At 48.3% G+C, this 16,440-nt stretch overlaps 1 long non-coding RNA gene across 1 annotated transcript in view; it reads left to right on the top strand.

The window, feature by feature from the left end:
• Positions 1 to 685: 685 nt before the first annotated feature.
• The window catches only part of LOC134957146 (uncharacterized), a 233,953-nt gene continuing 218,198 nt past the window's right edge, over positions 686 to 16,440 (top strand). Inside the window, exons 1-2 of the long non-coding RNA XR_010186494.1 lie at positions 686 to 839; positions 1,744 to 1,845. This is a non-coding gene — a long non-coding RNA (uncharacterized LOC134957146). The remainder of the gene's footprint in view (positions 840 to 1,743; positions 1,846 to 16,440) is intronic.

Here is a 16,440-nt window from a genome sequence, read left to right as displayed (position 1 = left end):
GTCATAATTGACCTCTAGTGTCTGTGCAGTGTGCGGTGCTATGGGAGAGACGTCATGACGTCTCTCCCATAGATCCGAGGAGCGGCGGCCGGAGATGGAGGACAGCAGCAGTGCTCGGGAAGCAGGAGCGGGGCTGAGTATTTTTTTTTTGCCAAGCGCAGCTGCTAGGGGCACAGCATCAGGGGGCACATTTACTGAGGGCACAGTAATATGGGGCATAACTACAGAGGCACAACTACTGAGGGCACAGCAACAGGGGGCACATCTACTGAGGGCACAGCAACAGAGGGCAAAACTACAGAGGCACAACTACTGAGGACACAGCAACAGGGGGCAAAACTACAGGGGCACAACTACTGAGGGCACAGCAACAGGGGGCAAAACTACAGAGGCACAACTACTGAGGACACAGCAACAGGGGGCAAAACTACAGAGGCACAGCAACAGGGGGCAAAACTACAGAGGCACAACTACTGAGGACACAGCAACAGGGGGCAAAACTACAGAGGCACAACTACTGAGGACACAGCAACAGGGGGCAAAACTACAGATGCACAACTCAGGGGCGGAACTGTGGGAGGCAGTGGAGTCGGCTGCCGCCGGGCTCCTGGCCACAAGGGGGCGCATCTCCTCCACTGTCTCCCGCAGCCTGAGAACTGCGCTGCTATTGCAGATGGAGGAGCTGTGTCAGTGACACGGAAGCTGCCTCCTGTAGAGAGAGATGGCACTGGCTGCAGCTAGGGGGAGCTCCAGAGCACAGCTCCTCCCGGGCCCTTAGTAAGCCAGCCGAGGGAAGCTCAGAACTCTCTGCTCCTCCATGCTCTGGATGATAGCCAAAGGTAGGCACTGTGTGGGGGTGGGGGAGAGGTGTATTTGGGGGGGAAGTACTGTGTTTTGTGTGTGCTTGTTTTTAAGTGAGGTGTGTGTGTTTTTAAGGAAAGTTGTACATTCAAGTAAAAGAGGCATGTGTGATGTGTGTGTGAGAGTGGCATGTGTGTGAGAGGCATGTATGTGTATGTAAGTGAGAGGCATATGTGTGTGTGTGTGTGTGTGTGTGTGTGTGTGTGTGTGTGTGTGTGAGGCATGTGTATGTAAGTGGGAGGCATGTGTATGTAAGTGAGAGGCATGTGTGTGTGTGTGTGTGTGTGTGTGTGAGAGGCATGTGTATGTAAGGGGCCCTACACACTAGGCGATGCGCCACCAAGGTGCCCGACGGCCGATACGGCCGACGAGCGACCCGGCGGCGGGGGGGCAGTGACGGGGGGAGTGAAGTTTCTTCACTCCCCCCGTCACTCGGCTCCGTAGACTTGCAGGCAAATATGGACGATCTCGTCCATATTGGCCTGCATGCACAGCCGACATGGCCCCAGCGATGAACGAGCGCGGGGCCGCACATCGTTCATCGCTGGGGACTCCACACTGCACGATATGAACGATATCTCGTTCATTAATGAACAAGATCGTTCATATCGTGCAGTGAAATCGCTATGTGTGTAGGGCCTATAAGTGAGAGGCATGTGTATGTAAGTGAGAGGCATGTGTATATGAGAGGCACTTGTGTGAGAGGTGTGTGTAAGTGAGAGGCACGTGTGTGAGAGGTGTGTGTAAGTGAGAGGCATGTGTATGTAAGTGAGAGGCGTGTGTGTTTAAGTGAGACGTGTGTGAGTGTTTAAGTGAATGAGGCGTTTGTGTTTTTTTTAATATATATCTAGTGTTCACGCTAGGTGTCTGCCCCTTTTTTAGACAGCTGAATCCCGCCCTGCCAGTTTTTGTGCGCCCTGCCGCCCCGCCGTTTGCTGCCTGCCGGACCCCTCCACGTCGGCCAGCCGTGCGCCGCCAGACCCGGTACGTACATGAGAGTCCCCCTGGGCTAAATTAACCTAGTATTTTGCAGCTGTAAACATTAATCTCAGTGCTCTCTACCTGGTGCAATGTATCTCAGTGCTCTCTACCTGGTGCAGTGTGCCTCAGTGCTCTCTACCTGGTGCAGTGTGCCTCAGTGCTCCCTACCTGGTGCAGTGTGCCTCAGTGCTCCCTACCTGGTGCAGTGTTCCTGAGTGCTCTCTACCTGGTGCAGTGTGCCTCAGTGCTCTCTACCTGGTGCAGTGTGCCTCAGTGCTCTCTACCTGGTGCAGTGTGCCTCAGTGCTCCCTACCTGGTGCAGTGTGCCTCAGTGCTCCCTACCTGGTGCAGTGTGCCTGAGTGCTCTCTACCTGGTGCAGTGTGCCTCAGTGCTCTCTACCTGGTGTAGTGTGCCTCAGTGCTCTCTACCTGGTGCAGTGTGCCTCAGTGCTCTCTACCTGGTGCAGTGTGCCTCAGTGCTCCCTACCTGGTGCAGTGTGCCTCAGTGCTCCCTACCTGGTGCAGTGTGCCTCAGTGCTCTCTACCTGGTGCAGTGTGCCTCAGTGCTCTCTACCTGGTGCAGTGTGCCTCAGTGCTCTCTACCTGGTGCAGTGTGCCTCAGTGCTCTTTACCTGGTGCAGTGTGCCTCAGTGCTCTTTACCTGGTGCAGTGTGCCTCAGTGCTCTCTGCCTGGTGCAGTGTGCCTCAGTGCTCTCTACCTGGTGCAGTGTGCCTCAGTGCTCTCTACCTGGTGCAGTGTGCCTCAGTGCTCTCTACCTGGTGCAGTGTGCCTCAGTGCTCTCTACCTGGTGCAGTGTGCCTCAGTGCTCTTTACCTGGTGCAGTGTGCCTCAGTGCTCTCTACCTGGTGCAGTGTGCCTCAGTGCTCTCTACCTGGTGCAGTGTGCCTCAGTGCTCTCTACCTGGTGCAATGTGTCTCAGTGCTCTCTACCTGGTGCAATGTATCTCAGTGCTCTCTACCTGGTGCATTGTGCCTCAGTGCTCTTTACCTGGTGCAATGTGTCTCAGTGCTCTCTACCTGGTGCAATGTGCCTCAGTGCTCCCTACCTGACGCAATGTGTATAATGTGCTCTATCTGACGCAATGTGTATAATGTGCTCTATCTGGCGCAATATGTATAACGTGCTCTACCTGGCGCAGTGTGTATAGGAGGTTCTAACTGGTGCAATGTGTATTAGGGGCACTACCTTCCCCACGAAACAACGCCCCTAGATTTTTGCTGCGCACCTTCGGTGCGCACTGTCCATGTTTTGGCCATAGGAATGGGAGCACCAAGCATTATAGTATGTACCTAAGTTTGCCCATCTAACTTAAAAATGTGCCCTCCCGAATGAAAAATGTGCCCTCCCCGTGATCAGCACCCTGCCCTAAAAAAAAATACCACAGTGAACACTAATTATATTGGCACACCGCTGCGCCAAAGCATCTCCATGGAGACCTGGCGGGTGAGGGAGCACTGTTGGTGTACTATAATGGTATGCTGGTGTCTGTTTTATTGTAATGACTGACTTGGAGTGCGTCCACTTTCTATGTGTATCTATATTACTATTGGGAAAGGTACCTGAGCACGCTGCTACTGTTCACCCTGGGTGCCGGATAGCTACATATGGTATGTGTGTGTATGTGTAGGGGGGCACCAAAATGTATCATGCCTCCGGGCGACTAGGACGAACTTACGCCACTGGCACAACTACTGAGGACACAGCAACAGGGGGCAAAACTACAGGGGCACAACTACTGAGGGCACAGCAACAGGGGGCAAAACTACAGATGCACAACTACTGAGGACACAGCAACAGGGGGCAAAACTACAGATGCACAACTACTGAGGACACAGCAACAGGGGGCAAAACTACAGGGGCACAACTACTGAGGGCACAGCAACAGGGGGCAAAACTACAGAGGCACAACTACTGAGGACACAGCAACAGGGGGCAAAACTACAGAGGCACAGCAACAGGGGGCAAAACTACAGAGGCACAACTACTGAGGACACAGCAACAGGGGGCAAAACTACAGAGGCACAACTACTGAGGACACAGCAACAGGGGGCAAAACTACAGAGGCACAACTACTGAGGGCACAGCAACAGGGGGCAAAACTACAGAGGCACAACTACTGAGGGCACAGCAACAGGGGGCAAAACTACAGGGGCACAACTACTGAGGACACAGCAACAGGGGGCAAAACTACAGGGGTAAAACTACTGAGGGCACAGCAACAGGGGGCAAAACTACAGGGGCACAACTACTGAGGGCACAGCAACAGGGGGCAAAACTACAGAGGCACAACTACTGAGGACACAGCAACATGGGGCAAAACTACAGGGGCACAACTACTGAGGACACAGCAACAGGGGGCAAAACTACAGAGGCACAACTACTGAGGACACAGCAGCAGGGGGCAAAACTACAGAGGCACAACTACTGAGGGCACAGCAACAGGGGGCAAAACTACAGGGGCACAACTACTGAGGGCACAGCAACAGGGGGCAAAACTACAGGGGCACAACTACTGAGGGCACAGCAACAGGGGGCAAAACTACAGAGGCACAACTACTGAGGACACAGCAACAGGGGGCAAAACTACAGGGGCACCACTACTGAGGACACAGCAACAGGGGGCAAAACTACAGAGGCACAACTACTGAGGACATAGCAACAGGGGGCAAAACTACAGAGGCACAACTACTGAGGGCACAGCAACAGGGGGCAAAACTACAGGGGCACAACTACTGAGGACACAGCAACAGGGGGCAAAACTACAGGGGCACAACTACTGAGGACACAGCAACAGGGGGCAAAACTACAGGGGCACAACTACTGAGGACACAGCAACAGGGGGCAAAACTACAGGGGCACAACTACTGAGGACACAGCAACAGGGGGCAAAACTACAGGGGCATAACTACTGAGGGCACAGCAACAGGGGGCAAAACTACAGAGGCACAACTACTGAGGGCACAGCAACAGGGGGCAAAACTACAGGGGCACAACTACTGAGGACACAGCAACTGGGGGCAAAACTACAGAGGCACAACTACTGAGGGCACAGCAACAGGGGGCAAAACTACAGGGGCACAACTACTGAGGACACAGCAACATGGGGCAAAACTACAGGGGCACAACTACTGAGGACACAGCAACAGGGGGCAAAACTACAGAGGCACAACTACTGAGGGCACAGCAACAGGGGGCAAAACTACAGGGGCACAACTACTGAGGACACAGCAACATGGGGCAAAACTACAGAGGCACAACTACTGAGGACACAGCAACATGGGGCAAAACTACAGGGGCACAACTACTGAGGACACAGCAACAGGGGGCAAAACTACAGAGGCACAACTACTGAGGGCATAGCAACAGAGGGCACAACTACTGAGGGCACAGCAACAGAGGGCACAACTACTGAGGGCACAGCAACGGGGCAAAACTACAGGGGGCAAAACTACTGAGGGCACAGCAACAGGGGGCACATCTACTGAGGGCCCAGCAACAGAGGGCACAACTACTGAGGGCACAGCAACAGGGGGCACATTTACTGAGGGCACAGCAATGGGGCAAAACTACAGGGGGCAAAACTACTGAGGGCACAGCAACAGGGGGCAAAACTACAGGGGCACAACTACTGAGGGCACAGCTACAGGGGGCAAATCTACAGGGGTCAAATCTTTTTGTGTGTGTGGGGGTGGGGGGGGTTTGGGGCGCCAAAGGAAACTTTCGCCCTGGACGCCACAAAGTCTAGAACCGGCCCTGAATTCCCAGTATACCCTTCCACCAATCAGCTGGAGAGCCACAGGTTGGCCAGGCCTGCTCCATGCAGTGGCTCAGTTATACTAGGGGACAGAATGGTTTTACTGTCTGTGTTCTGCAATGCTTGTGAGGTCTATTGTAATAGTGACTATTATCATACTGACCATCCATCATTTCCATGTGAAATCAGAGTATACTTGTGCCTGGAAACTTTTGCTCTTGGAAAAGTCCCTATTTATTTTACTGACCACCAGTACAGCTCTTTCATTTTGCACTTAGAATTCTAATAACCCATATACTATACAGTGAGCATTCTAGTGATTATATAATACTGAGAACATTCTAGTGACGGTTATCTGGTCTATTACATTACTGTCGTATCCACTCCGACGGAGAGGATCCGACAGTTTAGTATACAATTAGCGTGCAATCCCGACAGGTTTTTCCCCATTTTCGACAATGCTGATTCCACTTTTTTTGATGTCGAATCCGCATTGTCGAAAACGGCCAAAAATCCTGCTGTAATTGGTTGCTAATTTGACAAAACATGTGGTTCCGCTTCTAATCCACCGATCCATTGTTTTTCAACAAGTGCCAGTTTTTCCGACTGTTGGAAAAACGGCACTGTCATTGAATAGGTTGAATGCAAATTCGACCTATTTCTGTCGAAAAGTGCCAGTTTTTCCGATAGTCGGAAAAACTGGCACCAATTAAATAGACTATGTAATACTGAGAACATTCTAGTGACAATTATATAATACTGAGAACATTCTAGTGATGGTTATATAATACTGAGAACATTCTAGTGATGATTATATAACACAGAACATTGTAGTGACGATTATATAATACTGAGAACATCTAGTGACAATTATATAATACTGAGAACATGCTAGTGGCAATTATATAATACTGAGAACATTCTAGTGGCAATTATATAATACTGAGAACATTCTAGTGATGGTTATATAATACTGAGAACATTCTAGTGATGATTTTATAACACTGAGAACATTCTAGTGATGATTATATAATACTGAGAACATGCTAGTGACAATTATATAATAATAAGAACATGCTAGTGACAATTATATAATACTGAGAACATGCTAGTGGCAATTATATAATACTGAGAACATGCTAGTGGCAATTATATAATACTGAGAACATTCTAGTGACAATTATATAATACTGAGAACATGCTAGTGACAATTATATAATACTGAGAGCATTCTAGTGGCAATTAAATAATACTGAGAGCATTCTACTGATGGTTATACTGAGAACATTCTAGCAACCAGTATACAATACAAAGTCTATTCTAGTAATGATTATATAATACTGAGAGCATTCTAGTGACTAATATACAATTTAGATAGCACTCTAGGGGCCAATATATAATAGTAAAAGCATTCTAGCAGAAAATATAAAATACAGAGAGCACTAGTGATCAATATACAATACAGAGAACATTTTAGTGATCAATGTACAATACAGAGATCACTTTAAAGACCAACATACAGCACAGATAATATTTCAGCAGCCAACACTCTGTACAATGCTAAGTCCATTCTAGTGACTAATGAATAAATAAATACTGACAACATTCTGGTGATCAATGTGCAATACATAGAGAATTTTAATTACCAGTATGCAATACTGAGAGCATTGTGTTCACTAATAAAAAATATGGATAGTATCCTAACAACCAACGTACTAAACAGAAAACATTATATTGACACAATACAGAGAGCATTCTAGTAATCAGTTTGCAATACAAAGAGCTTTTTAGTGACAGATATACACATAACATAGTACAATATAGTGACCTTTCCAATTATGTCTTTATTTAACAGAGAGCATTTTAGTAAACAATATATACTACATAAAGCATTATAATAACTGGGTTTACTACAGTGAGAAAACTTAATGTCTAATATAGCTAAAGAACATCTTCATAAAACTGCATTACTAAGCGTAACCAGAACTTATGGGCCCCATAGCAACATATTGAAGGAGCCCCTGTCCCAATGCCATAGTTTACTTGATGTCACATTGTAGGGCTGCCATTACACATTATGCCATATAGTATTCCCAATTCATATTATGACATACAGTGTCCCCAGTTCATATTATGCCATGTTACAGTGCCTCCCCCCCCCGGAGTGACGTAACAGGGATCCCATGAGGCCACACCACTTTTATTAGGCCACACCCTTTTAGGGCGGATGCACCAACGGCAGGGGGGGTGAGTAATGCTGAGTTACCACGGGGTGTCACCACACCCGGTGACGCCTCTGAGTAAGAGCACTCTAATGACCCATGTTCAAACCAGTGACCGCTGTATCCCAGATCTATGGTGGCTTTGCAATGCAGTCCCTATCCAAATATCTGAAGGATGTATAATGTGGACCCCCTCCCACCATTTCTCTATGGCCAATTTAATATGGACACAAGATCTATGGGGTTGATTGAATGCAGACCACAGATTTTAAGTTCCCCTGGTCCCTCACTGAGAACTGGAAAAAAGCCAGGACTTTTTGAGTGGGCTCCTAGCACTCTGATTGGTGGAAAGCATCAACCATTCGGAGGTGTATTGTAAATGTATTTGCCGTTCATGGGTGGTGACAGAGAGGTGGCTTAATACATGCACAGAGATGGTCTGTCTTGTTATAAGAATGTCAGTGACAGTGGTAGCCTACACAAACGCTCTACCGCTTGCATAGGAGGCCATACTTGGATGGAGAAACCACCTGCCATAGTTTCAATGGTGTGACCAATGGTGGCATCTGAGGGTTACTCAGCTATCCGATGTTCGCGCAGTTGATTCCATGCTGTAGTTTCAGATGCAGCAGTGGATCAGAGAATCCTGCCGTCGGCGTCATTTTACTTAAGACGCCTCCTGCAGCATTTGCATATTTTAGTACAGCGGCTGTACTGTTAGGGGTATATTCAATATGAGTCGGATCCATTCCGACATGCATAAGCCCAATTCAGTCGGCCAAATCCGACTGTCAGATTTGGCCGCTCCTGACGATTCTAATCCAACTTTTTTTTTTAATCACCTCTTGCTCTTGCCGGAGCTCAGCAGTCAGGGGGGGGGGGTGTACCTCAGCCGCCTCAGTCTCGGCACCCACAGGGTCTTCAGCGGGGTCCAGCGCAGAGCCACCCAGGAAATGTGAAGGGGGGGGGTGAGGGTGATGTCACCTCCCGCTTCGGTCACAGTGCTGACAGGAGCTCCGTGATGCAGTCGCTACTTGAGGCCGCGGCTCCTGAGCCAGGCGCAGGCCCCGATCTCCTTGGTCAGCCAGACCGGCTTAAGCCACCGATCCACGTGCTTTCCGACAGCTTTCTGACAAGTCGGGAATTCCCGACTTGTTGGAATAAACGGCCCCCTATTGAATAGGTCGGAACCCCTTCTGACCTAAACCTGTCGGAAGCTGCTGTCTTTCCGACAAGACGGCAGCTTCCGACAGTTATTGAATACAGCCCCTAGCATACAACTGTGAACAAGCCCCGTACCCACTTGCGATGTCTCTCAGTATTACACGTATGTACTATTACTTCACATAGGATAGGGTAGAATTCTGATTCCTCGTGCATCTGGATAAACATCGCTGTTTCACCACAGTGCCTCGTGCCTCAATAATCTCCATGTTTCTGAATTAATTGAATTGTTATGAATAATTGTGGACTCCATGCCACATCTGCCTCCACGGTGTGCTGGTTTTAGGGCCACTTCAGTCTATTGCGTCCTTGGCACTAGGACTCCCCCGCCAGTGATGACAGATCCTGTGTCTGTGTGTAGGACGGGAGTCAGCTGTCAGTCATGCCTCACAGAGCAGCGGAGAGGTTAATGTGTGAATTTCATGATTTCCCTTCATGTCAGGATTGGTTATTAACACGCCAGGAACACTAATACAGAGTAATAGGCATGTCCCGGTAATGGAGATTGTGCAGCCCCTTGTAAAAGGGAAACTGCCCTTTATCCTGCTGCTAGCATCCCATAATAGTTACCGGCAGCACCACGACCCTCGTTTAGCTTATTACAGAGTAATAGGCTAATGTTAGTGCAGGGGGGCGGCAGCCATTGACAAGTCGCATAATGAGGCGCGAACAGGATGTTTTGTCATTAGGCTGCTGTACTGTTAGGCGGGCACAAGCTGTCATTACCTCCCAACGAGGCCGTTACTCTATGCTCAATCATGTAGAAATATCCTCTCATTCCTACTATGGGCCGTGCAGTGTTCTTCCTCTATGTCAGACGCTGCCTCTGTTATCTTCATTATGCAATATCCCATCAGAGGCTGTTTATGCCACCAATAGATTAACTTTCATCTATATTTTCCAAGAATAAGGCGGGTAACACTGTAACATGGGTGGTCATTCCGAGTTGATCGCTAGCTGCATTCGTTCGATGAGGCAAAAAAAGGCAGTTCTGCGCGTGCGTATGCGACGCAATGCGCACGCGCGACGTACTTTTACAACGAACGATGTAGTTTCACACAAGGTCTAGCGAAGCTTTTCAGTCGCACTGCTGGCCGCAGAGTGATTGACATGAAGTGGGCGTTTCTGGGTGTAAACTGTCCGTTTTCAGGGAGTGTTCGTAAAAACGCAGGCGTGGCAGAAAAAACGCAGGCGTGGCTGGGCGAACGCAGGGCGGGTTTGTGGCGTCAAAACAGGAACTGAACAGTCTGAAGTGATCGCAAGCGCTGAGTAGGTTTTGAGCTACTCTAAAACTCTAAAAAAAAAATTGTAGCCGCTCTGCGATCCTTTCGTTCGCACTTCTGTTAAGCTAAAATACACTCCCAGTGGGAGGCGGCAGAGCGTTTGCACGGCTGCTAAAAACAGCTAGCGAGCGAACAACTCGGAATGACCACCATCATACGTTGTGTTACACGGTGGTATTTCCATGTTCACCATACTTGCCTACTTTTGAAAAAGCATTTCAGGGAGATTATGAAAGTAACACCTATCAGCGCGGACGTGTACTGCTACATCTGAGAGGCGTGTCATAAACATGACTTACATCCAAATGTAAATGAGCCCCAGCGTTAGTAAGATATACTTGTTGAAGAAAAGACGCTGATAATTTTTCAGGATTTGTCCGTGTATTGTGTTTTACAAGAGGTTCCATATACCTTAAGTGGCCACGAGAAACCTTATTTAAAATGCATGTAGCCATAGGGATCATTGTGCCTTATAACCAATGCAGGGAAATAGCACTGGGGAGCCCATATGAATGTATGTATCTCTGATTTATTTCTTTCCCCGATAATGTAACAGCTACATAATGGGGATAAGGTGCAATCAGGAAGATTTCTGGTGTATTCGGGGAGTGAGGGAGATCGCTACTACTTCAGGGAGTCTCCTGCAGAATGAGGGAGGGTAGGCAACTATGATGATCACACACCTGCACTATTCAATCACAAGCAGACCCCCACATCTTCCCATTTTCTGTGGACATACATTCCAACACTTGGGAGGTCAGAATTGGGATGGGATGTGGCCGTGACATAGTGGTCCATGGCTACACCCACAATCAGCGGGGAAGTTTTTCTCCCAACCCCCACCACAAATCGGGGCTCGTGTTCTGATCGTGGGATAGCGGGACAGTTCACTCAGAGTGGGACTGCCTTGCTGAAATTTGGACGGTTGGTAGGAAAGTGTGGAAGGAGCGCTCATCGGGGTGCCGGCGGTCACATGACCAACACCAGCATCCTGACATTGAAAATCCCGATGTCAGAGGGTGTAAGTATTTTTAACCCCTCCCCCCCCCCTTCTAACCTTCTGGGGTTGGTGGCTACGGCTATCCCCCCCCCCCCCCCTACCCCAGTGCCTAACCCTAACTGCCCCCCCCCCCTCTTCCCGGCCCTGTTCCTAACAGTGACACTGATACTTACCTTCGGGATGTCGGCAGTTGGTGTTCCGGCGAGTGGTGTTGGGATTCCGGCGTCGGTCACATGCTAAACACATCCTGGAGGAGCATGGGGGGAAGGGGGTCAGCAGGCAGGGTAGGGAGATGCCAGTCCCTGTTATCCATAATACAGAGGGGAAACAACCAGCAGTGCCACCGCTCATGGTAAGTATCGAGCAGGGCGCTCAAATAATTGAAACTATGAAACAATAATGCCATTTGGGGTGAATCACGTTATGGCGGTCTCACACCCTGCTGCCAATGTCAGTCACAGCGCCATGTCCCACACGTCTGAGCCTCAAAATTCGGAGTCGCTGGAGGGCCCGGGTAAGAAGTTGGCCAGTACTGTAAGTTACTGGCGTACTGACCTGCAGCCTGACATCACAGCAACTGATACACGTGGTATATTGTGTCCTGTGCCATGACCTACCAGTCACACTGATATAACTTATCTACTGACATGTTCCTGGACATAACTACACCTGGGAAATGTTTAAGCGGCTGCACTGGGACATCATACTGCAGGTATATAAGGTATATACTGTGCAGGCAATACTCTCTAACCTGTAATCCGCCACTTATAACTTGTGCAGAGCTGAGAATAACAGCAGGAATGTGTGATCGCAACGCTGTAATTGGTCAGCTCCGGCTGCTGCGCCGCTCAGGACAAATGTATCCCCCCCCTCCTCCCTGCATCCTACTTGGCTGATTTAATGCTCCCGGCCCTGAGATGAATACATTTACTCTGTGTATTTCTAAATCAAAACAGAATGAAAAAAGACTGCTTTTATCCTATTTTATTCCGCTCCCACTTATCTCTGTCACCTCTCGCCTGGCGCTGTCACAAGTGATATTTCTATATTATTCCCTACCCCCCTGCAGGCTGCTCAATTACCCCTCTCCGGCTTACTCCTGCATCTGACACCTTGATAGAAAGCCCAACACTTGTCCTCTGCTCTCGGGCTTCTCTTTATGGAAATCAGCATGGGTGTGCAGGCCCAAATGAAGGGAGGTTCATGGGGGGGTGTAAATGTTTGTGCCTGCCAATAGGAGGAGTTGGGCTGATCAGGGGGAAGGGGTGGGGGACGGTAGCGGGGGTTGGGGCATAAGGTTGGTTTGTGCATTGTTTGGCAAATCCAGATTAGACCCCACAAATGTGCTTAGTTTTGCATTCAAGGGTTAAACAAGACTTTTATTTGGAGTTTAAATGGTCTAGTTACTATAGAGGGGTTGGGTATGAGATCCCGGTGGATAAGAATCCGGCGATCAGAATACCGATGAAGGCATCCTGACGTTGAAGGGTTGGGTATGAGATCCCGGCGGATAAGAATCCGGCGATCAGAATACCGATGAAGGCATCCTGACGTTGAAGACCCTGACAGGGTTGAGTTAAGGCTTCAAACCCTCCTCTATACCCCCTCCCCCCGCAGCCTAACCCTAACCGTCCTGGCTATACTTACCTTCAGGATTCTGGGTGTCGCTGTACCATCATCAGGATCTCAACATTTTCTGTATTCTGGCGTCGGTGTTCTGTCGGCTGTCGGGATTCCGGCGTCTGCATTTCGGCTACTGGGATCCCGACAGCCGGGATCTTGAACGTAACCTCCAACATGACACCTGCTCAGGGGTCCTGTTCATGTAATTGGACACACATGCACCTTCCACTTGTGCTTCGGCAGAAGAGCCAATTCCAAGCGTACTTTGAGCGATGTAATAATTTTAAAACACAAAGTGACACATATAATAAAGACAGTCCGAAGTTCCCCTCATTCTCATGATTAGTTTACCCTCGCCTAATCTCCTGGAATGTCCGGGAGACTGCAGAGTTCCAGAGCGTTCACCTGGATCCTGTCCACTTCCCCAGTGAGTGCAAATCGTCTTATAATAATATTTTTTTGCGGCATTTTGCAGTGAGGTTGGTGAAGCGAATCACATCACCACATGCCTAGAACCTTCCCCTAGACCCTAGAAAGTAGACATGTAAATTACATAAATAGGAATTACACACCTAGAGGAGGCTAACATTGAAGCATAAATTAAGAGAAAAACTAAAAGTGAAATTAATATGATGTTGTTCTAAAATGTTAGTAGTTTGGAGTTGGACGTTGATGTGATATTTTTACTGTTTCCATCACAGAGTTTCCAGAGCATCCTAACACCTGCAACTGTTTATTTGTACCGATGCTCAGTATTGCAGACAATGCTTCCCAACCATGCAGGGACAATTGTGGAATAAACTTCACTTTGATGATTAGTACATGAAACCTCATAAAATAACATGGATGCTTAAACAGGAAGAAGAGTGTACATTTACAAAAAAGATAGACTACACGGTGATTGCATGAGACACAGCGCCATCTACTGTCCCGGCAGTATAGCTTCCAAGCAACACTTAGCCTATAGCTGTTGCTACACTATAACACGCAACAAGTAGTGGTGTTACTGTTTATACCATTCCATAGGGCAGCTTTTTAGCCATTCGCCCATATTTCATAGTAGGTAAGCCCATTCATAACCTCACAACAAATCATGTATTAAAATATACAGCATATTATAACACCCAACACAGGCGGGAGGAAGATGGACTTTGACTGATTCACAATTTCCATCACACTTATTTCCAGGTGGTCCCACATCGAAGGGGCTGATTCTTATGTGATCTTTGTAGTTTTTGGAGCATGCCCTGCAGTGGTCTTTCACAAATCTGGCGTCAACAGAAAGACCCTGTTATGTTTTTTAATAGGTATCTCCATTTCTACATGTCTGACCTATTGCTTCTTTGAATTATTAATTTATCAATGGGTCAAAATCTTATGTACTGATTTTCCACTTCACCAATACTGTACATTAAATGTTTACAGCAGATGACGTGATTCACAGGCTGTCGCTGTTGATGGTTTCCAATGCTTTGTATAGTGAAGCATTTATGCTTTATTCTGTAAAATTCCTTTTTAAATGTAAATTTCTAAATACATTTATTAATGCTTTCAACTTATGTTTTTTCCACATTAGTTAAACGGAGACCCCAAATCTCAGCTTTCAGTTCAAGTGTTCTAGACCAGCCCAGGGTTCTCAAACTCGGTCCTCAGGACCCCACACAGTGCATGTTTTGCAGGTAACCCAGCAGGTGCACAGGTGTATTCATTATTCACTGACACATTTTAAAAGCTTCACAGGTGGAGCTAATTATTTCACTTGTGATTCTGTGAGGAGACCTGCAAAACATGCACTGTGTGGCAGTGACGTGCGGTGAGGTTATAGGCTGGGGAGGCACTGAATATATGTATATATATATATATATAATCAGTGCAATACCCAGCCCAGCGGCCCCTGTCTCACCTGCTGGGTGTCTGGGCCGCTGCTGCTGGCTGGGAGGGAGAGGGGAGTGCACTGTCCTCCGCGCCGCTGCACGCACATCACTGCCGTCAGGACCAGTCACCGCCGGGTTCTGCCACTTCCGCCCGCCAGCCACCGCCGGGTCCCGCCGCTTCCGCCCTCCAGTCACCTCCAGTCACCGTTGTCCAATCACAGCTGCCTCGTTGACATGGGCTTGATGTCCCTGTCAACGAGGCACTTATAGAAGTGCCGCTTACTCCACAGTTTTTAATGGGCTTTTCCAGCCCAAGTGCTTGGCCCCGCCCCCCACTTAATCCAGTTCTAATTGGCAATGGGAGGCACTGCTATTGGTGCCTCCCAAACCAATTTAGAGTACTAAAATTATTACTATAATATAAAGATGATACTTATAACGCAAAATATGTGTCATAAGTATCTTCTTTCTATTATGTTAATCATTAATGACAGGGGAGGCACTGCCTCCCCTGCCTCCCCTGACTGCACGTCCCTGCTGTGTGGGGTCCTGAGGACCGAGTTTGAGAACCTGTGTTCTAGACGACTCATGCCAGCAGATCACAGTAGAGAATGGCCTTGCTGCCCCGGAGGTATCACTGAGGCACCTAAGCATCATGCATTTGCCCTGGCTGCAGTTCGTTCATAAATTTGGTGGTAAGAATTATTTTTTTGAATTGCCTGTAAATGGCTTTAAAAAAATAAAATCGCTTTAACACTGGGACTGCTTGATAAATAGGCACCACAATTACAGGTAATAACATAGTAATGACCAGGGGGCGGTTTTACGCATACGCAGCATAGAGGAGGGCGGCCTACTCAGCTGCGCCAACGACATGTGTAACACTGGCCATTCCTGATATTCTCTGATATGTAGCGCCTGCCCGGAGACTCACCGAGGAGGCAGTGATGTTGGCACCGCCGCGCTATGTCCGGCAGCACACCCCACTACAGTCATGTGAAGAAAAATAAAATAAACTACTGCTCCCAGAATCCCTTGCTTCCAGACAGCAAGGGCTGCTGGGAGCGGTAGTTTATTTTGAGATTCTTCACATCACTGTACATGCCCCCAGAAGCCCTTGCTGTCCGGCTACTAGGAGCGGTAGTTTATTTTGAGACTCTTCTTCTAGTACTATAGTGCGGTGCTGGGCATGGCGGAGGCGCCAACACCACTGGCTGCTTTGCGAGTCTCCGGGCACTAGGGGCATATCAGGTAATACAGTACTTTGATTAGATTAATATATAAGGGGAAGTATTAAAGTGGGCAAAATATGTAAGGGGAACTTCAACAGTGGGCAAATGTGTCAGGGGCACTTATATAGTGGGCAAATGTGTAAGGGGCACTTATATAGTGGGCAAATGTGTAAGGGGCACTTATACAGTGGGCAAATGTGTAAGGGGCACTTATACAGTGGGCAAATGTGTAAGGGGCACTTATACAGTGGGCAAATGTGTAAGGGGCACTTATACAGTGGGCAAATGTGTAAGGGGCACTTATACAGTGGGCAAATGTGTAAGGGGCACTACAACTGAGCTTTTACAATGAGACCACGCCTCC

The sequence above is a fragment of the Pseudophryne corroboree genome, chromosome 9 (genome assembly GCF_028390025.1).
Source record: "Pseudophryne corroboree isolate aPseCor3 chromosome 9, aPseCor3.hap2, whole genome shotgun sequence".
In the NCBI taxonomy this organism is placed as follows: Eukaryota; Metazoa; Chordata; class Amphibia; order Anura; family Myobatrachidae; genus Pseudophryne; species Pseudophryne corroboree.
The sequence above is the reverse complement of the archived record's forward strand: the minus strand, read 5'-3'. Positions and strand labels throughout refer to the sequence as shown.